Source organism: Colias philodice, chromosome 18, assembly GCF_061535455.1.
Source record: "Colias philodice isolate Cphi_HAF_F1 chromosome 18, ilColPhil1 Martin Lab GWU primary, whole genome shotgun sequence".
NCBI lineage: Eukaryota > Metazoa > Arthropoda > Insecta > Lepidoptera > Pieridae > Colias > Colias philodice.
The window spans coordinates 9,182,698-9,208,088 of NC_143103.1; the positions used below are offsets into that span (position 1 = coordinate 9,182,698).

Here is a 25,391-nt window from a genome sequence, read left to right on the forward strand (position 1 = left end):
AAGAAAGATAAAATTACCCAGTATGTTCACCACTTCAAGGGCCCGTAAAAAAATAAAATCACATAAAAAAAGTTTTCCGTTTGACTTTTAAAAACTTGCTCTATCTATCAGATAGCTACCCTGAAAATTTCATTTTATTATTCAGAAGGCTTCAATCGAAAAATTTGAATCTAAATGTGGTAAGTGCAAAAATTGAATTAACATGATGATCATTAAAACCAATAAATAGGTGTTTAATTACCAGAAATTTTTAAAATAACCCCGCTGTTGCTCAATGCAAGTGCGACATCACCGTAAAAAGTAGTCTTTTAAATGTCTGAATGCCCTTTTATCATTTTTAATGGTTTCTTCTGCTACTATGAATTTCCGGGTTATTCTCTACCTCTCAGCTTCCGTTCATCACTACTTTTTGGTACACCCTGTATGTTTTATTATATAAGAATATAATTCAAACATTACAATTATTGTAATGTTTGAATTATATTATATATCTATTATAGATACCTACTTACACGTAAACACATACAAAACCTCTAAATTGGTTTCGTGGGTTACAAACATTTCTTAAAAATTCTACAAATATATTTTTTATCCGTAAAACAGATGGGCTTCTTTATATATTTTGAACCACACATATTTATCTTTCAAATTTGTATTTCTTCATTTAAAGCATATGTGATTTTATGCGGCCCCGTAGCTCTTGCTAGTGAAGGAAAGTCTGCGATCGATTTCAACTTAGAAGACTACTAGATTTCCGCCCGCGGCTTCGCCCGCGTTTTCAAAGGAAAACTCGCATAATCCCGTTCCCGTGGGATTTCCGGGATAAAACCTATCCTATGTGTTAATCCAAGTTACCCTCTATATGTGTGCTAAATTTCATTGTAATCGGTTCAGTAGTATTTGCGTGAAAGAATAACAAACACACACACATCCTCACAAACTTTCGCATTTATAATATTACAGTAGGATCTGAACATAAATTTGCACCATAGGTGCTATGTATCAATTTCTACAAAGGTTTCGTTATGCAGAAAATTAATAAACATACGTCTATAAATAAACATAATAAACTCATCTATATTTTAATCAGAATTATCGAATTAAAGTACATATATATAAAAATTAACAAATAATCTTCTTATATATAAAAATGAATCGCAAAATGTGTTGGTAAGCGCATAACTCGAGAACGGCTGAACCGATTTCGATAATTCTTTTTTTATTATATTCCTTGAAGTACGAGGATGGTTTTTTTTGTAGATAAAACGTAAATATTTACCACGGGCGAAGCCGGGGCGGGCCGCTAGTATGTAATAATTACGATTTTCTGATACATTAATAAAAAATATAAACACCTATATTGAAATAATATAAACAACACCTTATTTAATGATTGTAATAAGGGTTTTAAAATATTTAATTCAATTTGTGAAATTTCACTTTAATAAATATTTTCTCAACTACTTTAAATAAGCAGTAAAAAGGAATAGTCCCTTATTACTGCTAAGTACATAGGTACTTATTTATACATAGTCTTAGTGATAAACATAATACCTAGATATCGTTGTTACAGAAACCCAACGCAAGCAACGTCACAGACTAATGGAAGAGCAAACATCTTTAAATTAAGTGCTACGATGCCGCGAACGAATTTCATCCGACATTTTACAACACAATTATTTATTATACATGTATCATAAACGGTAATTTATTAGATCTATACTTAATATTATAAAGCTGAAGAGTTTGTTTGTTTGTTTGAACGGAACTCTCAAGAAATCGGAAATCTCAGGAACTACTGGTCCGATTTGAAAAATTATTTCGGTATTAGATAGCCTATTCATCGAGGAAGGTTATAGGCTATATATATGTTACGGCTAAAGGTAGGTGAGAACATAAACTTAAGATTAGCCGGCTAAACTTAGGTTTATTTTCGACGAGGTGTTAATGTTAGTTTGTTCTATCTTTAGCCGGCTAAACTTAAGTGTAACCGCAGGCCCGTGGCTAAAAATGTCGGGGTGGGTAGATTTGGTTACTATAATACATGTAAGGAACAGGGCGAGTGTTTTCTGGCACTTCGCCGGCTGCTGCCGCAGCACGCTCGCTGCGCTCGCTCGGCTCGTGCGGGTCTTAAGAGTTCTAACCTAACCTAACCTAGCCACCAGCTTTGTGCCCTGAGTCGGGGTGGGTAGATTTGGTTACTATAATACATGTAAGGAACAGGGCGAGTGTTTTCTGGCACTGTGCGGGCCCCTCAAGCCCTCCACCGGCCCGGCGCTAACCAAATCTACCCACCCCGACATTTTTAGCCACGGGCCTGCGGTTACACTTAAGTTTAGCCGGCTAAAGATAGAACAAACTAACATTAACACCTCGTCGAAAATAAACCTAAGTTTAGCCGGCTAATCTTAAGTTTATGTTCTCACCTACCTTTAGCCGTGACATATATATCAAAAAGAAGAAAGTCGCAATAGTAGTTCCTGAGATTGGCGCGTTCAATCAAACAAACGACTAATTGACAGAAAATTAACGAACACGTAAGCTGTTAGGTATCTATACCTACTAATATTATAAAGAGGAAAGGTTTGTATGTATGTATGTATGGTTTTCACGCATAAACTACTGGACCGATTTTGATGAAATTTGGCACAGATAATCTTTAGACCCTGAGAAAGAACATAGGCTACCTTTTATTGCGAAATATGTACCACGGGCGAAGCCGGGGCGGACCGCTAGTATCTACTATAGAAGTTGTAAGATTGTTTGTAGGAAGTAGGTAATATCTAGGACTACTTGCAAATATATTGCTGTAATAAACGTTAGGTAGCCTTGTGGGAATATATTACACTTGTAAGTTTCATACCGGACAACCCGGGATAAGTGATTAGTTGCTCAAATAAAATTATTGCACACTAAAGAAAGCTATATTCAACACATAAGATTGTTCAAGATTTTCTCTTACATCAGCAACAAAATTATATCTACACAAAAAAAGACGTGTGGCACTCGGGGACTGCCGCGGCAAAGCTATTGCATAACATGCCTTCAAGCCACACCTCCGTGTCCGTCGGAGTGGGGAGCGTGAGGTTTTTTCGTTACGGAATTTCTGGATTCGGTCCCCGCGCTCAAGGCCCGCGATAGAAGCTATGCAATAGCTTAAAAAACTTCAAAAATCACCCACAATCCAGTTTATTCAAGATAATATTTTATATCAAAAAGAATCACCAAAAACATTTACAATTCAACCCTTCAAACTCGACATTATAAATCTAAAAACCTCGATTTTTTGTAGCCTAGACTCAGCGCTCGTTAGAGCCCGCACCTCGGTTTGAAATTTAAATTCAAATCTCTTGTGATCATGTAATTGAACCAAAAATTAAATGTATTAAACTAGCTTTGCCTCGTGGTTTTACCCGCATTGCTTTATCGTTTTGGTCTTAGTGTGATGATATTATATAGCCTATAAATTTATGTTGACCCGACTTTTTAGTAATATTCATGCAAAATTTGAAGTAAAATAATGGTGTATCATTTTTTGATTTTAGCCCGGACGGACATACATACAGACAAACAGACAAAAATTCTAATAAATTGCAACGCTTACGCTATAAAATATTTTATTAATATTCATTGATTCTTTTTACCGTACCTTTCTGCAGAGTCAGGAGATTCTGGAACTGTCGTTTTCTTTTTATGCTTTGCCCAGAACTCGTAATTTGTAAGCTGTTTTGAATAATTCTCTTTTATTTCATTTTATGTAAGTTAAGGCTTGTAATAAACATTTCAAAAGGAGAACTAATTATGTATATTTAGAAGGAAAAAGTATTTAATATTTGAATTACAAAATGGCGTGTACCTAATTACTGAAAAATGAAAACTATAAAATCAGTCTCAAGAAAAGGACACATTGTAGTATTACACCATTCGATTGTTCCCCTTATAAGACACATAATTAGGTATATTATATCATCTTGTACACCTATTATATTAAAATTTTAAGTACACTACTTTCTTAAATTATATCATAACTCATACGAAGATATACTTACAGATACGAATATTGTTATACAAATAAATTAATAATAATAGAAATGCCATACATAGTAACTCAATGAGAAATGCACGTACTTATTATTTTTAAATGACACAAGAAATAATAAAACTTTGTCTTCATAATTATTGAGCTACTAACTTGAATATTGTAGAAAATTATTCTCCGCTTAAGTTTTCTTACAGCTTAAGTTAGGCTTATAATAATCCCATTAAAAATAAGGACTTATTAATAAATTTAAAGGTTAATTAAAATTACTTTCTGCAGATACTTAAAGCGATATTATAATATTTACTATGATATTATTTAAATTCATTGTTCACTAAGGGCTGATTTTCCAATCCTTGATTAAAATTTATCCGTCCAATAAAGTATTACTTTAAGGGCCGATTTTTCAATGCTTGGTTAAAATTATTCGTCGAATAATGTATAAAACTACCATTTTAAAAACGTATTCTAATTGCCCGTATTTGACAGTTTACGTGACATTATATTATCGTTTAATACTTTATTGGACGGATAAGTTTTATCCAAGCATTGAAAAATCGGCCCTAAAGTAAACTGCCAAAATACGGGTAAGCCACACATTTTTGAAATAGTTGTACATTACGATATTCGAAGAATATTTTTTAACTGAGGATTGAAAAATCGGCCGTATGTCTTATAATAGCCTAAGTCTTAGTTTAATGATTGTGCATATTAAATGCAATAAGTAAACCCGAAGAATGTTCGCATAAAGTCTATTAGCCTTTTTCAGAGAGCTTTCTCTATCCCACTTTACATTTCTATGTTTGACCATAATTTTTTCAAGACTTATCTGAAATTTATGAAAATTGGTACAGCCGTTATGTAGTTCAGTATGATACTGTTCACAGAGATTAGTACCACCCGACTGATATTATAAATGCGAAAGCTTGTGAGGACAGATGTATGTATGTTTGTTACTCTTTCACGGGGAAACTACTGAACGGATAGCGATGATATTTCGCAGTGTAGCTTATGTACCCAAATGAGTTAACTTAGGTTAGGTTAAAGAAATACTTAATAGAATATGCCCGCGGGTGAAGCCGCAAGGCACAGCTTTATAAATTTAGAAATACCTAACGAAATATTCGAAATTTATTAATTGAATTAGAAAATCGTTGAAACGCAAGCGGGGAATTCCATCCCAATAAAAAAGATTCGAGCCTACGTCTTCCCTTTACCATAGCAATTTTTTATTTAAGCTTCTTACAAAGCTCCCGTGTGTTTTATTATTCAATTTTAAAGGTATTATATATGCCAAAAAAATGCGAAAGAGTGGAAAAATCGTTACGTAGAAGGCTTTATACCCGGGCCGGGTATTTGTAATATTCATTATTATAATTGTCCGTATTTAAGCAAAAAGGAACCACCCAGCAAAAACGCACTTCTGAGATATCAAAGGATTTACAAAAACATTTGCAGCTCTGTTAGATGAAGTAAAATTAAAATTTATTTTATTTAAATTCATTGATAAATTACCTATTTAAGTATGTGTATATAAATTTGCTCTGAATATTCTTAAACTTTCTAGATAATTAAGAAAATGTGCATGTGGTTCCTTTTAACATTTATCAATTGATAGGTTTTCTCTTATACAAAAAGGAACCACATCCCAGGGATTTAATGATATAAATGAAACTATGTATTTATAATATCGTAATTAAAGCTTTAATTAATAAAATATATAAAATAATACTTATATAGGACGTTTATTCGACGTTATCATCAAATTGGATTTCGAAATCCACCGTGTCTAGTCCATCTATGTGGTCTACTATTGCATCATCACTAATGAGACCGTTATAAAAACTGTGCATCTTGTGGAATGAGATGTAATATGGACTGAATATCGCTAGAAGGTGAAAAAAGCTTCTCCAGAGGCAGCGACGTATAAGGTTCTTCGTTATCTTCTGTAATAAATAGAAAAAAGCTTTAAATCAAAATAATAAAGCCGCGTGACTTTTATACGTAGGTAGGTATATGGCGACAGCAAAATATTATTAGTCCTTATAAAGCCGTGTCCCTACTAGACGACTAAGTATGTTGTATGTACATGCGCCATGTACAAAAAACTGGCTAAGTGCGAGTCGGACTCGCACAACGAAGAGTTCCGTACCATCTTAATACTATTATAAAGGCGAAAGTTTGTAAGGATTTATGGATGTATAAATGTATGGATGTATGGATGTATGGATGTTTGTTACTCTTTCACGTAAAAACTACTGAACCGATTACAATGAAATTTAGCACACATATAGAGGGTAACTTGGATTAACACATAGGATAGGTTTTATCCCGGAACTATGCGGGTTTTCCTTTGAAAACGCAAATGCATTAAATAAAACTACTTACCCGTTGTATCTTCATTATTATCTTCGGTGTTCGTCTCCAATGCTTTTCTTACCAATTGCTTGCTTATTTATTTTTTACTAAACATTTTCACATTTAATTTTAAAGGTAATTAACAAAAACAATAGAACTTACTTCGCGGAGGAAAAAAACACCGTCACGTATTCGAACTACTTCGCTGAATGTCACCTATATTGACAGATGACGACGTTTTACTTAAAAAATTGGAGTTTTGCACTTAAGTAATGAAATACGTTGTTTAAAGATGAGAAGCATTGTAACAAGTCAAGGCATTTGGTTCCATATAGCGATGATGGGTTTCAGAATGTTTTACAATATTTATTTATGCATAATAGAACCGAATGCTTGTGGTTTTATTTTGCAATAAAAAATTACAATTAAATTATGTATTTATTTTACGCATAACCATACCACAGAAACCTGGTTCCATTTTGTGTATTAAAAATAATTGTTATTAATAGAAATATGTGTAATGTATAATGGTACCAAGTAGGTGTGGATCTGTTTTGTATAAAATGACATGATAGTAATATAGTTTATTTGTTTGAACAAAGCAGTCCCGTGGTGCTGTGGTTCGGTTTTGCTTAATATGGTATTATTCGTTGTTGCTGGTGGTTCCTTTCTGCTTTTTGTATACCTTGTTTCCAACGTAAAAATCATGTGGTTCTTGTTTGTATAAGAATTTAGACCACTTTTGAATGAGTATTCTTCAATAAAAGTAAAAAACGAAATTTGTCGAGTGGTTCCATTTTGCATAAATACGGACAATTATGTTACACACACCTTCTACATCTATCTATGCTAATATTATAAAGATGAAGAGTTTGTCTTTTTGTTTGTACGCACTAATCTCAGAAACTACTGGTCCGATTTGAAAAATTTTGAGGAAGGCAAAATGCTTATAGTATATCATCTCGCTAAGACCAACAGGCGCGGAGGACTGCGGGTAAAACCGCGGAGCATAACTAGTCTGTTATATTATTGTGTTTCACACAACCTACTACTATGCACATATTATTATACAGGGTGTCCCACTGTTGGTATACTAAGCTCAAAGGAGGTTATAGTTTTGCATACGCTGAGTACGTAAAAAATACTTATAAAATTCTAGATACATTTTTTTTTCATATAGATGAATTCTTAAAACTCTTTGTGTGCACCCATAACAAGAAACCCGCCCAACTTTGACACCAGCACGTGAGCTATTGTTTAAGATTATATTTTCATAGACAAAATACTCATATTAGAGAAGCGGTATATGCCGGCTGCGCGAAACTAGAGAAGAAAACATGGATTTACAGGAAAAATTGAGCAAAAAATTTTTGGCGTAATTTTGTTGTTGAAATTTTTTTTAAGTATTTTTTATGTGATTAGTGTATGCAAAACTACAAGACGCCTCGCGCTTAGTATACCAATAGTGGGACACCCTGTATATGTTTAAAAGAAGGAAAGGCGTGTTATACAAACAGAGTCTTCTATTAAATTCGACTGGCAAACGTATTGGGTTGGCAATAATTCAACCTGACACATCCTACCATATAATTGCAACATTATTACGTATAAACCCCATTATGCCTTGAAGGGGCTATAAATATCATCTTAGGTATGTGAATATTTCTGCGTATACCAGAAGCTGTTTAATTGCTGTATCTAATTTGCACGCAGTTTCTTGGGGATATTACAATCATATTTAGGGAAGCGTGTGATTACTACATATGAGTCTGATACAGAGTAAAAATCCGCCGCTTCGCCCGCGTTACCGCATAGTTTCCGTTCGTGTAGGATTTTCGGGATAAAAAGCCTATGTCTTATTCTGGGTCTTCAGCTACCCACATACCAAATTTCATTGTAATCGGTTCAGTAGTATTTGCGTGAAAGAGTAACAAACATCCGCACATCCATCCATCGTCACAAACTTTCGCATTTATAATATTACTAGCGGTCCGCCCCGGCTTCGCCCGTGGTACATATTTACGTTTTCTCTACATAAAAACCATCCTCGTACTTCAAGGAATATAATAAAAAAAGAATTATCGAAATCGGTTCAGCCGTTCTCGAGTTATGCGCTTACCAACACATTTTGCGATTCATTTTTATATATAAGAAGATTATATTTAGGTTTATTATCTTTACGTAGTTTGCCACTAAATAGGTTGTGTGTGATTATTCACTTGTTATACACGCCAGATAAAAATGCGCTTATTTCCACTTCAAAATTATATTCCTCTCAACCCTTTTAAATATTACTCTTGTTCCATTGCAGACTACAGTACGCATAGACCTCAATTCGTCCACTAAAAGACAATAAAAGTCGAAACACTGCAGGACATAAGCGATCCGACAGTTATGCCCAAATTGGAGAGCTTGTAACAAATGGGCTCCCTTAACGACCGTTCGATGTAATATCACCGTTTTACAACACCCTGTATATATCAGATTTTAGCATTCGTGTTTGTACGGAGGTATTTTTAGGGTTTTAGTGGCTTTTTATCGTTGGGTTGGTATTATACTGGTTAAATGGGTATTATTTTTGTATATATGTATCCACTTATGTTTCCTTCTATATGTAAAATACTTTTCTATGTTTCCTCTTTCCTCTTCTTACTCTACTCTTTAATTCTTGCTCACTATATCTGTCTACATAGAGTTGCTTGGAAGAAATCGCTCACGAGCGATAAAGCCGCTCTTTGTACATATATATATATTTTAAGTTTGTTTATATATAATAAGTTAATTTAGTCATAAGTTATCTCAACCATGTAACAAACTGTATTTCTGTGTATGTACAATAAAGAGTATTCATTCATTCATTCATTCATTCATTCATTATATTTGCAAAATATAGGTTACACAGATACATTTATTTATTTTAATAATTTAGTTTAATTTTAACAAATAGCCTTCTTCAGCAAATACCTTCACAAAAATAAATTTTCAATACGAACCCTACTGCTTCCAGTGATAAATTTGTTCAAACAAACTCATCAGTTCTAGAATAATAGTATTAATTATTAACATTGCATAAAACAAAATGCCACACAAAGCCAAGGTATAAAGCTAGTATCAAATTAACGAACAAAGGAACAAATTCACACTTCTCTCCGCGTTGCAGAGATTTTATTACTTCGGAATGAACTTTTTCGTTAGATTTCTCAAAGAATTCTAGGGCACTTGAGGAAAATCGTTTGTGATACTGTTTCAGTGTTTTAGACTTTCCTTATAGTAATAGTGTAAAAACTCTTGACTTTTCTTTTTTACGGAAAAAAACTTCTAGAAATCGGATTATTTTCGATTTTACTACGTTGAAAATTACCTTTCATAGGTACTTCTATTAGGTACTTATCAGTTACCGTAAGATTTACCTACTTATGAACATTTTATTGTAATCTAAAAACATAACTGAGTGAATTGTATTTATAAACGCATTTACTTAATCACAATTTAACATAGATATATTTTAAATAGTTAATATTGTATTACAATTAGGAAAACATAGCAGCATTAACTATGTCATTATTAGTATAACGTATTTTATTAGAGCCTTGAAAATACACGTGCGGTAGTTCTTTCTCATGCAAAATGTGTCTCACCTCAACTTCAAGAACGTTATCAATAAAACCTCCCAACTAAACATAGCATCCACGGGGAGTATTAACTATATCATATATCCAATACATTGAAGGTACCTACGCACAGAAGCCCTACAATCTGTGACCTCATGCTGTCTGCGGTACCCGACCACGCAATCTACGCATTAGGCCGTGATGGAATCATCTAGAAATTACATTTTTTATTATCACGTCACTTAATGCTCTGAACATTAGTTCGTGTATTTCATTATTCAATCTTTACCTACATTACTTTATTAGTAACTTTTTGTGTTTTAGCATGTTTTTATATCGGCTGTAAGTTTATGTAACCAACTGCTTTAGACTCGGTTTTGAACCACTTTAAACGGACAGATTTAGTTCAAACTTTGTACACTTATCAAGGATGGTTAACAATACAATCATTTTATGAGTTTATCTAATACTACAGCTATGCCCCGCGGTTTTACCCGCATTGTTCTGCTCCTGTAGGTCTTAGTATAATGATATATAGCCTATAGCCTTTCGCGATAAATGGGCTATCTAACACCGAAAAAATTTTTCAAATCAGACCAGTAGTTCCTGAGATTAGCGCGTTCAAACAAACAAACTCTTCAGCTTTATAATATTAGTATAGAAAAGCGTATTTTGTAGTTTTTAAAAACTATATTTTATTTAATGTTTTACATCAGAGTAGGTACAACGTTTTGGTAACCGATTGGGATTTGGGGTACACCAGTATTTTATTGGATAGGATGTTTAGATTGTTGCCACGAACGTTTGAATTCAACCTCAATTTTTAAAAAGGTTTTTAAATATATCAGGAATAAGTTTGTTGCTAAGTTAAATTCTTTTCCCTTATTTTCAGACATTTCTATAATAAGTAGGGAGAAGTTTCAAAAAAGCGTGCCCATAGTTTAAATACACTTTAGATGCATTTTTAAGATGTAAAAATAGGACCATAGGAAATAGGACGTACATGTACGCCGACATTCATTGGTATCTATCCTAACTTATTGTAAAAATAAAATGTATTTTTTTATTTGTTTGTTTGTTTGTTTCCATTTAAGTCAAACATAAGTCGATCAATTAAATAAGTCATAGTGCTTATTGTTATTAACCTAAATATTATCACTCTTTCTCTGTATGCGGTCTATTTCAATATACAGAGGACTTCATATCCCAGAATTATTTACTTCTTCACCAAAATCGTATCTCTAACCAAGCTCTAATCGTCTAAAAACTAGCCAGAACACTACACAGTCCCGTATCCCCTAGCAACCGATTTACATACCCCGACATAAGTAAACAGCCATGTAAATCCAACCCAGCACTACAACTGTCGATAACACTTAGCAGGATTGCAGTCAACTCTATCATAGAGATGACAACTATCGATATGAGTATCGATAAACTTCTGTTTACTCGAATGTTGCAGAATTAATACCTATTGGTATTATCACAAGTATTATTCTAAAAGAAATCTCTTGCGTTTGATTTTTCGCTATTGTTTATTTGGAAATTAAATCTTAATAATGAATTTAAATGTGTTAAATTAAGGCAAGGATATATTACATAATTAATTAATGACATTACTAACTAAGAAAATGTTTTTCATAATTATGGTTTATAATAATAATTTCATACGTTGAAGCTTCAAGATTTTCGCTGCTTAGAGGTAAAATACGTCCTGATCAATATCTTGGTCTCTTTTATGTATTAACTTGCCTATACAGGAAAGGTCTACCCTGGTTGGATTATTATCTTAATATAATAAGACGTCAAGAAGGATATCGAATTCGTTCAACCATAAACGCAATATCATAGATGAAACCGGGAAAATTGTACATCCCCAAGACGTATCTATACTTTTCTAACGTTAACCAACACATTGTATTCATTGTAAGTTCGGCGCAGTCGATACATGAGCTATCAAAGTATAAATTGGCACAAATATCCTTAGTGTCAAATGCTTGATACGTAAAGGGAACACTCATTGATAGACAATCGATAGATTGAATGGACATTATGCTACGAAAATGTGTGAACATTTTAGCGACTAGTTATTTATACATTCGTATTTCGTCTCCTTTATATTAAGTACTTTATACATATACAGTGGAATTTCTACATGGCATTACATAGATTTTCACCGCAATAAAATAATAGGTACTTTTTCCAATATTGTCGTACTAAATTATTTTAAATAGGTTTAATATTTTTTATTAAAGATTTATTACAAGCTAATATCATAAAATACACCTCTAGTACCTACATTGTATTTAAATTCCATACAACATCTTCAAAGACTCAAACTTCACAATTTATTTTTTACAAAAATACCGCGATTTGTACAAACATAACCGCGAACAGCAGTTAGTGGGAACAAATAAATTAAATACATTTCTCGTAGACCCAACCCTACAGAATAGCGTGCGAAGCAATTTAGAGATTGCAAGAGGCTCCAACTTATCCGCTATTACGGTACTATACTATTTGTGATGTGCCCTCTTCACTATGGGCAACATTGGCCCAATAAATGATGGTCAATGTTTGTTGACATTACGGCGATTATGAATCTACAATTACGGCCGATCAGAGACTTTCATGGGTCCTCTTCATAATGGGCAGCGTTGGGCGAGTAGAGGCAATCACGATAATGTAAAGGACATAAAATATGTCTATGATTGGCCGTAATTGTAGATATGTATTCGTAATTGCCGTAATAGCGCCAAACCACATGCCAAACATCGACGATCATTTGTTGGGCCAACGCTCTCGATTGTGAGGAGGGCACATTACGATACTATACTATTTGTTAGATCCTGCAGATTATGGCTAATACCCAGGAGTTGTCTGAAATTCTCACGTACTAAATGAACGTTTATTGATAGGTATTTAATTGCGTATTACCGCTACATCGATAACGGCAATCTAGATTAATGTTTCGTACAATAAAGATTTAATTGTTGCTAATTATCACTAAATACACAATGTATTATAAAACAAAGTCGGTTTCTCTGTCCCTATGTATGCTTAAATCTTTAAAACTACGCAACGGATTTTGATGCGGTTTTTTTTAATAGAGTGATTCAAGAGAAAGGTTTTAGTATATAATTTATTAGGTTTTAGACAAAGCGAGCGAAGCCTCGGGCGGTAAGCTAGTTTTTAATAAATCCAATAAATTGCAATAAATTAAATATGTATCTTTTTAAGTAAATGATATAACAAAGGGTTCAGGGTTGCTAATTTCAAGTTGTGAAATGAATACGGTTTAACGTTTTAACACAAAGCCAGTGAACTAGATGTCAAATCCACACATGTCCCTTTCCCCACAAAGGGCTTAAGATTAGGATTTATTAATAAAGTTATCTATTCACCTATATTAGACTTAGAAACTTCTCTACCCTCGATCAGGAGAATCCCACGGCAGTTCTTACACATAGTTTTATATATTACTAGCGGTCCGCCCCGGCTTCGCCCGTGGTACATATGAAAAATAGATGTTGGCCGATTCTCAGACTTACCCGATATGCACAGAAAATTTCATGAGAATCGGCCCACCCGTTTCGGAGGACTATGCAGACTAACATTGTGACACGAGAATTTTATATATAAGATAAGATATCTAACTGTGCTCTGCGGTTTTACCCGCAGTGTTCCGCTCCTGTTGGTCCTATCATGATGATACATAGCCTATAACCTTCCTCGATAAATGGGCTATCTAACACTGAAAGAATTTTTTTAAATCGGACCAGTAGTTCCCGAGATTAGCGCGTTCAAACAAACAAACAAACTCTTCAGCTTTATAATATTAGAATAGATTTATAGATTTGGCGTGAAGAAATTATATAAACAGTAATTTATCTTTAAATTACAAATCCATCATTTAACTCAATCAACTCATTCATAAACTATTTCGCTAAAGACTTTTCCGGATATAGACATAAAAACAAAATGGCCGACCAATATCGCACAATATAGCCCTTGTTACAGTGACATTTATGTGGCGAAGTATTCAGGTGGATCCGACAATAAATGTAGTGAGCACAATAAACACTGGTATGTTGCCCACGCCTCGTTTGCTTGTGCGAAACGGTTTTATACATTGTGGTTCTGTACATGTTCATTGTTGCAGCAAATTCAATTTATTTTATTTTAGTGATTGTTTTAGTCTTCACCACTTTTTCACCAGTTGCTGATAGTGTGTTCTGCTATTTGACATAGGTACTTTTTGATACACTCATACGTTAAAAACTGACAGATAAGTTAAACAGAAGCTGTGAAACCAACTAGTCTACGGTGGTGTCGCGAAGACTAGTGACTTGCTAGTATAGTACTATATTATCTGTGGTGTTTTATGACGAAAGCTTAAAGCTAAATAAGTACTTGAAGCATATAAAATACACATAAGTCTTATACAATTAAAAATAAAAGCATGATACTTGTTAGTAAAAAAACAGGAGCCACTGGCTAAGGTTGTTAATCTAAGCGCTCATTCAGTGGAAACTTAATTGACCCACTTTTATATATTTGCCTAATAACTGAAACCTTTTGAGGTCCCCTATAAGTATACTCGACTTGTCAAGATCAAACAAACCTTTTAAACGCTGTATTTTCGTTTAACTACATATTAAAAATAATACCGATGGTAATATTATTATTTTTGCTATATTTTGACTATTCAAGAGCGCTTCTAAACGAAGTCTAGTTGAATAAATAAATGTTCGTGTTTGAATATGAATAATATTATGAATAACTCAAAAGAAGCTAGACGTTATTTTGTTATCTCTATAGAAAGTTTATATTAATCTAAATTCTAATGAAAGTGTGTGAGTGTGTGTGTACAATCTTCGATATTGTTTTTTTTAAATCATATACCTATTACCTATTTTATAATACAACCTATGACCACGTCTTCGCTCACATTATATCCAGATGAAATGCAACTAATTTATCAACTCTTCTAGCCACACTGATTCAAATTTCATCCAGACTGGTCCAGAAATTTTGATCTAAACGAGTAATAAACATCCATCTATGCTCACAAACGATCACGTTTAAAAATAGTAGGATAGGATGAAAATGATTTACGCTAAGACTATCCTTCCAATGTGACACCTTATTTTATTTCCTTAGGGACTCCTAAATTCGTGTTTTGTAATAAAGTGCCGCTACATTTACTATAAGCGCGCATTTCCAAGCCTTAAAGGTTTTATGAGAATAACTCGTAGAAATGTGTCACAATTCGGATAAAACCTTGCTGTGCTATTGGTTGTGCTATTTCCTAATAAAATTAAAAAAAAGATGTGTTTAAAAATATATGAATTTATAAGAAAAGTAAATTGGATTACTCTACATAAGTCAAGAACTATTGTACGAATTTTAATAATTTAGCCAACACGCTATGATTAGGATAGGTTAAAAATTTCAAAAACTTACTTGTACTATATACTAATGTTAACTATAGAAGTTCCCATGTCTAAGTGTTTGTCCAAACTCTACCGAAACGGCTCGACCGGCTTTTATGTTTTTTCGATAGTGCTATTTTTACACTATTTGTGATATACCTATTGTAGTGTAAGTATTGAAAGAACAGCGTTTATATTTCATTTTATCTATGTACTATCCGAGTGAAACCGCGGACTAAAGCTAGTATTCATTATCAATTTTCAAACATTGAGCTAACAATTTCAGAAGCAGATCTTATTTTAAATTTAATAATGCCGGGATTAAATGTTCAATGGCTTTGAATATTCATGACTGGTTTGTCACGTTTTATTTACATTAACATTTAATTATTAACGTAGAATTTCCCGCGAGTTGTTTTAATGTGCACAAAATAAGATTATGAATAAATTACTAAGTATTGGAAAATTGTATGCAATCATGTAACCTAATAGTAAGGGTTACTTATTTTTTACTGTAGACGCGTGACATAAAGTGTTTGGATCATCGTAGCATCAAAATAGGTGTACCAATTACGATTTATTTTTAAATGATCAATCACGATGATGACTGTATAAGCTGTCGTCGCCAAGATGTGCAATTCTCATTGGAACTAAGAATTATATTCATTGGAAAAGATGTCAGGTTTACACTTTTATTTTAAACTAGCTTCCGCCCGCGACTCCGTCCGCGCGGATGTCGGTCTTCGCGTGGATGGTTTATATGTCTGTGTTTATACCCAACGTGTGTTCGCTGTTCTACAGAACAACGTCTATGGATAAAACTGAAAAATTAAGATTATTTTTTCGTATTTTTTCAGGATAAAAAGTATCCTATTTTACGCCCAGGATAATAAGGTATAATTATACCAAGTTTCATCGAAATCGAACCGTTAGTTTTCACGTGATGTCTTCACATACAGACAGACAGACAGACAAAAATTTTTTTAATCACATATTTGGGTTTGGTATCGATCCAGTAACACCCCCTGCTATTTATTTTTTCAATATTTTCAATGTACAGAATTGACCCTTCTACAGATTTATTATATGTATAGATTACATAATTATTCAACATCCATCCAATAAGTAACTTCATGTTTACGCCTGTATTAGTTTGAGTTAAAGATATTAATAATTAAATGTGGAAACTATGTAGTGATCATTAAAAAAATCTTTGGATCACGCAAGTTTTCCAGATATGTAGGTAATCATATTATATTGTTAAAATAACCAAACTATTTTTACAAAATTGCAAATGCTTTGACCATTTTGATAATACACAACCCTTTAGTAATGCGATATTTCGAAGCAAACTATCTAAAAGTTATATTGCGAATAAATTCTTTGGCAAAGAATTCTCTAAGGATTTTATTAGAAAATGCCTAGAAGGCATATTTCGAAATGAAAGAGCTTTCCTGCTTCATGTATTTGCGATTTTACATAATTTTTCTCAACTGCGCTAAAGGATGGTAATGGTTTTCAAATGTGTACTGTGTGTAATACAACTACCTTATAACCCCTTATAAACCGTAAATCACAATAAATTATTTTGACTCTTTGTTGAACGGCTAATCTATTTTTTTTTTTATTTTTTTTAATAAATAAGTACCTTCTACTCTGCTCTCCACTTTTTCTATCTATTACGTACTGTATCTATATACAATGATTGATCCAAAGTAAATTGGAGTGTGAAACCGACTTTCCTTTGTATCAATCATCTATTTTATGACATCAATACTCACAAAGACAGATCCATTTTTTGTTATTTTCACACCTGAACCATCCTGAACCGCCGGGAGTAGATATTTGTCAAAATACATAGTTAAATATAGATCGTCAGAACCTAAATAACGACAGAATTTGATAATTAGTTTTATAGCATTCAAATGCTTTAAAATTTAGAATAGAATTCGAACCGTGTTCGATATTTTTCTTTTCTTAAAAAATTCACTAGTAAAGAACCATTTTATATAGGAAAAACCAAACTTGAAGGAGCTCCATCGCCTTGATTTTTATAAGTAACGATTGTCTCGCGATAAGGTGCACGCTAAAGCCGAAAAGTCGATAAGGTAACGGCACCAGTCGTGGACAAGCATCCAGTAATGGACAAAATAAATATTAAATTTAAATATTAAGACCAAAATTAACGTTATACAATTTGGCAATACTTAAAATAAAAGTTTGGTTCATAAGCTATCAAAATACGACATTTCATCTTATTCGGCCAAAATGTTTGAAGATGGCAGAACGTTATGTTTAGTTGCTGCGACTCGTTTCGAAGAAATCCGTTTTTACTAAGAAAATCCTTAAGGAAGTGAGGACACAATTTTGGTTATAAGAATTTTTGTATAAATGTCAGCAAAATTTGATATTACTTTTATTTATAGTAGTTAAGTGTACAAAATATTACACGATTTAGTATCATGATAGGTTATGTTGTTTAAATAAAATTCATCAGTGTCCATAACTGGATTTAATTCTATGGATATATCCATTTATGGACATAATATGTCGAAAATAAACTTTTTTTAAAGGAATTAATTACATGCGCTTTTCTGTATTGTCTTTTCTTTCTGATTAATAATATACCTATCACGACCATTTCAAACAAAGGGTTCCAATATTGTACAACAATTGTCCATGACTGGATTTGCTTTGGTTCCTATAATGGACATTGATATTTTTTGTTAAAATTACACTAATGGGTCCAACAACATAATATCTATCTAAACATGAAGAATATATTTTAGAACAATGGGTCATTATGTGCTGTGCGACTCGTTCTCGGCTTCATTCTCTATCACTGCGTAGAGAAGTCGCATACTTATGCGTATTGTAACGCATCTATCATAGAGAGTTCTCTGATGAACTGATTGGATCGTTGTCTGCTGCTAAATTCCACCACCATATAGCACACACGCTTAAATATCATCCACACCATCTTGACAACAGTTTAAAAAAAGCTTTTTGCCTCGTGCTACGATTTGGAATCCATATCGCTGGACCGATCAGATCCGTCAGCAGCCGGATCAGACCGATCAGATCCGGCTGCTGACGGATTCAGATTGGCGATTCACTTCATGAGTGTAGCGGAATGCCAGAAAACAGAGAGATATGGCGGAACATCGTGAAGCGGATAACATCTACCCCCTAGAGTGATATGACGAAGAAGAAGAAGTCCCAAAATGGATGGAATGGCAGTACTTTTTTTAGTTATATTTTTCATCCCTGACTTATTGAGAAAAAAAACCATATTGGTGTTTCTTAACGGGCATAACTCGTATTTAACGATGCATTTGTCCAATTTTTGCCTAGAAAATGAAAATTAAGACTGTTTTAAATATTATAAGTATGCAAAATAATTAATAAGTACTATTTTTTATAAATACATCCCCGATTTATTGTATTCCAATCATCATTTTCAAGATTCTATTGATAACTATAAGTCTTCTCCAAGTGTAAATAACTGGAGTTAAACGACATTAGGTACAGTCCATAAATGGGTGTTCATAACTGGATGTTGTCCAAAACTGGGTGTCCATCATTAGATTTTTCACTGTCCAACACTGGTACAAAAAAGTGGTTTTTTAATTTATAAATAACTTCATTATTTATGCATTGTAATCTTTTTTCTAACATTGGTTACGTTAAACTAACATAGAACTAAAGGTATAACTAAACAATATCCAATAAAGTTAAAAAACCTACGAGAAATTTGCAAAAAACTTCAATTTTTTCCTTAATCTGTACAAGACTGGTGCCGTTACGTTATTAAGTTTATCTTGAAAAATCAAACCTTCAAAAGTTTTTCCTTCAACAGTAATTTAAATTGGTACCTACCTGCTTTACTGTGTAACTGTTTTTAAAGTGAAACTTTTATTACATCGTCTCAAACTTTTTGGTCTGTGTAGCGCATGTCGCGTGTATCGCGGCAGCCGACCGTCACGCGACATGCGCTACACAAAGCAGTGTTCGGAACCGTTCGAACAGTTTCACTTTTACCGTGGTTTCATAAAACCACACAACATTTTTTTTATATTCAAACTGTGTACTAGACTCATTATAGAGATATTTGGAAAACTTTTAACACCAGAAAAAAATATTCATGATCGTTTAGATTTCTCTTCGTCTAACCCAAAAAAGACAAATCGTGTCCATAGACAATTCTAGTCCATTTAAATAATAATATGATAGGTATCTTATTTATTTATTTATCTTTGTCGTTACTTGATACATATTTTATGTAGGTACATAGAAATAACATTATTCACATATACTAACAAATTGCATACACTTTACCACTTAAAAAACCAATACCATAACTGCACAAGTAAAAAATCTCATTCCCAAACCTCAACTTACAGTCAAAGCAAACGATACTAAACTTCCCTGGAGCAAAGCCAAGCAAGATGCTGCTAAATTAGTAGCGAAGTTTTCAGCTAATATTTATTTTACTCATGTTCCTTGCTGTATTCCGATATACGTAAGTTAACGAGAAATGAAGCAATTTCCGTCATAGTTTTGTGTGATGTAGAATCTGAATTTTTGTGGCAAACGTAAATTCGGTTCCAAAAATTCTATGTGGTGACGTTCTTTGGAAATTTGTCTAGTCGATATGAATTGGACTGGAGCTTATAATATAAAATAAAGCTATTTATGTCATCATCAGCCCATGTACGTTCCCACTGCTGGGACACGGGCCTCTTATGAGGGTACAGGCCATAATCGGTGCGGTTTGTATTGTTCATGTATTCTTTGCTTAATGCAATATATCTTTAATAGGTACCTTCAAGTTATATTACGTAACTATAAGTAGCAATTTAACCTGAAAAAAGTGAGAGTCATTTATGTTGATAGTTCAGTCTTTGTAATTTGTATCCAAAGTTTGAATCACAGTTTTCACTTTACAAACATAAATTTATGTGGAGCAGAGCTAACTATAAAATGTGTTAGAGCTAAAACTCCGAGGAGGGGCGTAGAATAAAATCAAGTCAGTAGGTATACCTATTAATATTATGAAGTTGATATACTATTATTATTGTAAGTAGTAATTTCGGCATTTCTTACAAAATTCCTCATATAAATACACAATAGTAGACGAGATTACACATTTGTAAGTATGTAATAAATACAACACGTATTGAAAAATTTACTACAGTCGAAAGCTACGCAATTTATGACGGACTTGTTTTTCTTTACTACTTTTATCTTTACAATATAAGAATGTTTTATCGCAGCTCTCTAGCCTGAAATCAGTATTTTATTCGCAGCATTTCTAAAGCCTCTAACAAGCATCCGCTAACCACCTCTGATAATAATTCTTTTAGGTCAAGGTATACCACTTTTATTACAAAAATCAAACTATTTTCTTTACTACATTTTTCTATCTTGTTCAAACTGCTGTAGTATTTTATTTCGAATATTTTTTGTACTAGACTGGACAGTTCCTATGTTAGTATTATCTTGTGTTTGATTTACGCGATTATACATATAGAAATTAAACATTTTAATGTAATTTTTACCTATTACTAGGAGGTACCTAATTTTCGTAATTTTTGACTTTATTTACCGACTTTCCCAAATACAAGTTTTTTGGTATGTTACTTACATGTGTGTATTCAACCGATTAACATTATTTTTTGGTGTTTGATATAAAATTGTTGACATTTAGTCCCATTTTAGAGTCGAGTAGTCTCTCCTCTGGAATGTCTTGACCTTTTTATATAAAAGAACCTCTTCTGATTCAGATTATTATTTATTTTATATTTATACCCTATTTTTTAATGTACCTATTGTTTAGTACACAATAGTTTTAATTGGATTTTTCAAACTCAAACATTTATTTTTTCAATTCTAAGACTTCTAGAAGCACTTTTGTCATTACACATTTTTAACATTTACTACCGATTCGGAAAGCAGTATCTATGGAGAAGAACCAGCAAGATACTCCATAGTTGCTCTTTTAAAATCAATATTACAATTTAATTTTACATAATATGTAACTTATATCTAACTTCATAATATATCATAATATGCCAAAGAACTGTCCTGTGGTTCTTACGCGACAACCCTCCATGTTCTCTTTATAATATTAGTATAGATACATATAGCCATGGAATATAATCCATTATCACCCTTATCATAAGCTGTCGTCAGTAATTCACAAAGCAATACCGGTAACATAAGATTTATTGCGACACCCGTTATTAACAGAGAGGTAATAACCGTGGTCCGTATCCCATCTCTAGCTAAACTACAACTATTGTTGATATTGTTAATTGGTACTTATTAATTTGCTTTTTAATTTATCCTACGCAGAGAAGGCAATGTTAAAGTTTATTATAGTGTTTTTTTTATACATCTAAAGTTATTACTATTCAAGTGATTTTCATTTAAATGCTATCTTTGTAAGAATGTTTGCATCATGCATGCATTTGAATATTTTTATGGGTTTGTAATTAAAAAATGAAATGTTTGATTTTAATTTTAACGGAATTCATCTTCAAATCGCGACTCTATGGAACCTCTACGGCCTGTATGCATAACAGACAGCCCCGTTAAGGGAGCGCATAAAGCAAAGATAGCGCGCATAAGAACTTACATATCCGTGCTAGATATTATAGACATATGTACATAAGTATATTCGAACCTTTTTGTCTATCTTCCAAATTTTGTACACAACTGATCAGTTTTATCTGAAGGAGTAACATCCATCTATCTATCCTTATAGTGACCTCACGTTTTTGTTATTAGTAACAGAAAGTATAGGTCGCGTCATGTAAAAAGAATGCTGACGATTAAGCTGCGCATTGGCGATTTATTGGTCTATTTGGTGTTATGAGGTGGTATAAGAATAACAAATATGTAGTTGCGAAGCCATGACTCGAGAGCCTACTTCAAAAATAAAATAAGCAGCAAATAACTTTCGTGCTAAACACGATACATGCCAAAACACACCCCATCACTTTCATCCAGCGTTCTTTTTACATGATTCGCGTTATAGCATGTTATTTATCATTATGTAGGTACGTGTACTACGTCAGTTCTATGTAAGCAGGTATAACATTAAAAAACTTCCACGATTAACATACTATTTGTGTATCATCTGAACATTCCATTATATAAAAATACTTCGGCAATCGATGGCAGTATGATGTAAATACTTAATTCAATTATGTCGCTGATTGCATGAAGCCATCCACTTTGTTACTCTACATAATATACGCACGAGGCTTTACTCGTGTATTATTTAAAAAAAACTACAATAAACAAGGTACAGTATTACCACAGATAAGGTACAACATAATACTATTTATTACGGTCTATTAAATTATATGTGCTATTACCTCTTTTGGTTAGATTCTCTAGCAAAAAAGTATAGTATACATAGGTTATAATTATCTATGTATTACGTCCTAAATTTCATTGTAATCCGTTCAGTAGAATTTGTGTGAAAGAGTAACAAACATACATACACGTCATACATTCATCCTCACACACTTTCGCATTTATAGTATTAGTGGGATAGGAAGTAATATAGGATTGTAATTGTTAGTTAGTTGAAGCGTTATTTTGCCGTATTGGATATACATATTATATGTATATATTTTTTTTAGGTTGAAAGTTAAAACAAAAAGCCAATTATCCACTATAATAGTAGGTAATTTGATATCAGTTGAAATTCAGATATCATGTAACCCTGTATGAAATAAAATGTAAAAAAAAATAATCAAGTCATTTTTCTGTAGTTTCTTGATACTTCCCTTCTGAAAATTGACGACACGTGTACGAATATTATTAAAATCATCACATTTAAGATAGAAACCTTGTCAGTCAATATTATTATAATCTGAGTAATTTAATTAAAACACTTATAAGGTACGTTAAAGGTACAATGTTTTTGCATGTTTATTAATATAGCCTCATTACACGATCATTATAATATTATCTTGAACAATATTAAACTATAAATAGAAAATGTATTAAAGACAGTGTAATGTTAAGGAAAAAATACGATGATAGTTTAAAATTATAAATTGGAGTTAAAATTAATCATGGAATTAATCTTGTTGCAAAAAATGGAATTGATGGTCTCTAACGAATGTTACTTTCAGGAAACAAGAAAACTTTGAATTAAATAGTTGTCCAGATAAGGTCAAATTACTTACAAATTAATAACAATAAGTATTATATAACTATTTAACATACCTACAGGGCCACAAACTTAACTGACCCGGTGACGGTGTCACTGATGTCGATTTTAGTGCCGCTTAATATTATTTCCCCGGATGCAAGGGTAAAAATAATGTCATTGCCAATGGTGTCAATTAACATTAATAAGTAACTTTTTATTTATACAAAATATTCCGTATGAAAAGTCTGTGAAATTGTGACATTTCAAAAAGGCGGCACGTAGTTCCAGTTTATGCCACCGGGTCAGTTAAGTTTGTGGCACTGTATATCATAAAATCACGATAAAAGTCTACTATTTTTGGAAACAAGAAAAAGTTTAGACGAACTTCTATAAACGTTACAACAGAGTTGTAATCAATTCAAATTTGCATACAAAGTTAGACCATGTTCAGGTTATCTTTAATTCTTTATAACCTAACCGCTGAGCCAAGTGCACGTAGGTCACAAAATTGCAGTCGTTTGGTTTTTATCGTTTTGAATTATGGCTCTAACTGCACCGGTTTTTATGGTGCAGGTAAGCAAACATACGTCACAGTATGAAATAATCTCAAAGATTTACCACTGCCTAGAGAAAATTTGTATAAAACTAAAAAAAGTTTTTAAATAGAATTATCTTTTGAGTGTTGTGTTGTGTATTGAAATATGAGAAAATATTTTAATTATGTTTTCTATCAATCAAAATATTTTTCACAAGCTGTTGCCCGCAGCTTCGCCTGCGCGGAAAAGGTAAATTTTCATGAAACAAACTTACATCCCTTATTTTATCCGCTTGGGGGTGGAATTGATCAAATTCTTTCTTAGCGGATGTCTACGTCCCAACCTCTACCTGCATGCCAAATTTCAGCCCGATCCGTCCATCCATCGGTTTGGGCTGTGCGTGGATAATATTAAGCATACCTAATCTTAATATTGTTACTTCTCCAAAGATTGAATTTTCTCACAATTTTGCTCCAAAAGTACGTGCCTACAGTTACAGATAGCTACAGTTTTAAAATAAATAAAGTAAACTGTTCTAGTTTATCTTAAGTAAACACAATGTAAAGAAAAAAAAGTTTAATTTCCGATTGTTTCGCAGTTTCAAAAACTACGGACGTCGGAAATCACAGCTACATCTCTGTTTATTGTAAACGCTTACTACATACGAAATTAAGGCTTTGTTCACACTGTACCATACATTTTTTTATAAAATAAATAAAAAATAATTATTCATATTTATATTTATTTATGCCTTGCAAAATGAAGAAAAGTAAACAATAGCACAGTTTGATTATTTTCACAATGTCAGACATAGACACAAACACGTACCTATTACATTACCCATTCTAACCACATTCTAACCTTATAAATTGTTGATGAAAAACATCGTAATATTATATACTTACTGTAATATCATATGCCTGTATATCTATACTTAATTATAGGTATCTTAATAAAGAAATAAATAAAGTACTTATCGATAGCCTATATTATTGTAAACCACGATGCGAAAACTTTTCAGTTATCAGTTTAACTATTATTTGCTAAACGTAGAGCTTTATATGTATAGGTTCAACTTATAAATATTCCTGTACGATCCGATTTATGAAGGGTAGAGGTATTCAGATACATTTTATATGGGAGATCAGATGGAAAAAGTTCAGCTGTTAGCAGTAAATTATAGTTTAAGAACCCACCCGTAGCGATGGAGGAATAAAAATGGATTTAACACTTTCAGTA

At 32.7% G+C, this 25,391-nt stretch overlaps 1 protein-coding gene and 1 long non-coding RNA gene across 2 annotated transcripts in view; both read right to left on the bottom strand.

Moving 5' to 3' along the window:
• The window catches only part of Hrd3 (HMG-coA reductase degradation 3), a 215,875-nt gene that overhangs the window by 17,891 nt on the left and 172,593 nt on the right, over positions 1 to 25,391 (bottom strand). The window lies entirely within an intron of this gene.
• On the bottom strand, positions 5,563 to 6,617 carry LOC149480676 (uncharacterized). The gene is made up of 2 exons (XR_016317013.1): positions 6,428 to 6,617; positions 5,563 to 5,985 (listed from the first exon to the last, which is right to left on the bottom strand). It is a non-coding gene; the product is annotated as an uncharacterized LOC149480676 (long non-coding RNA).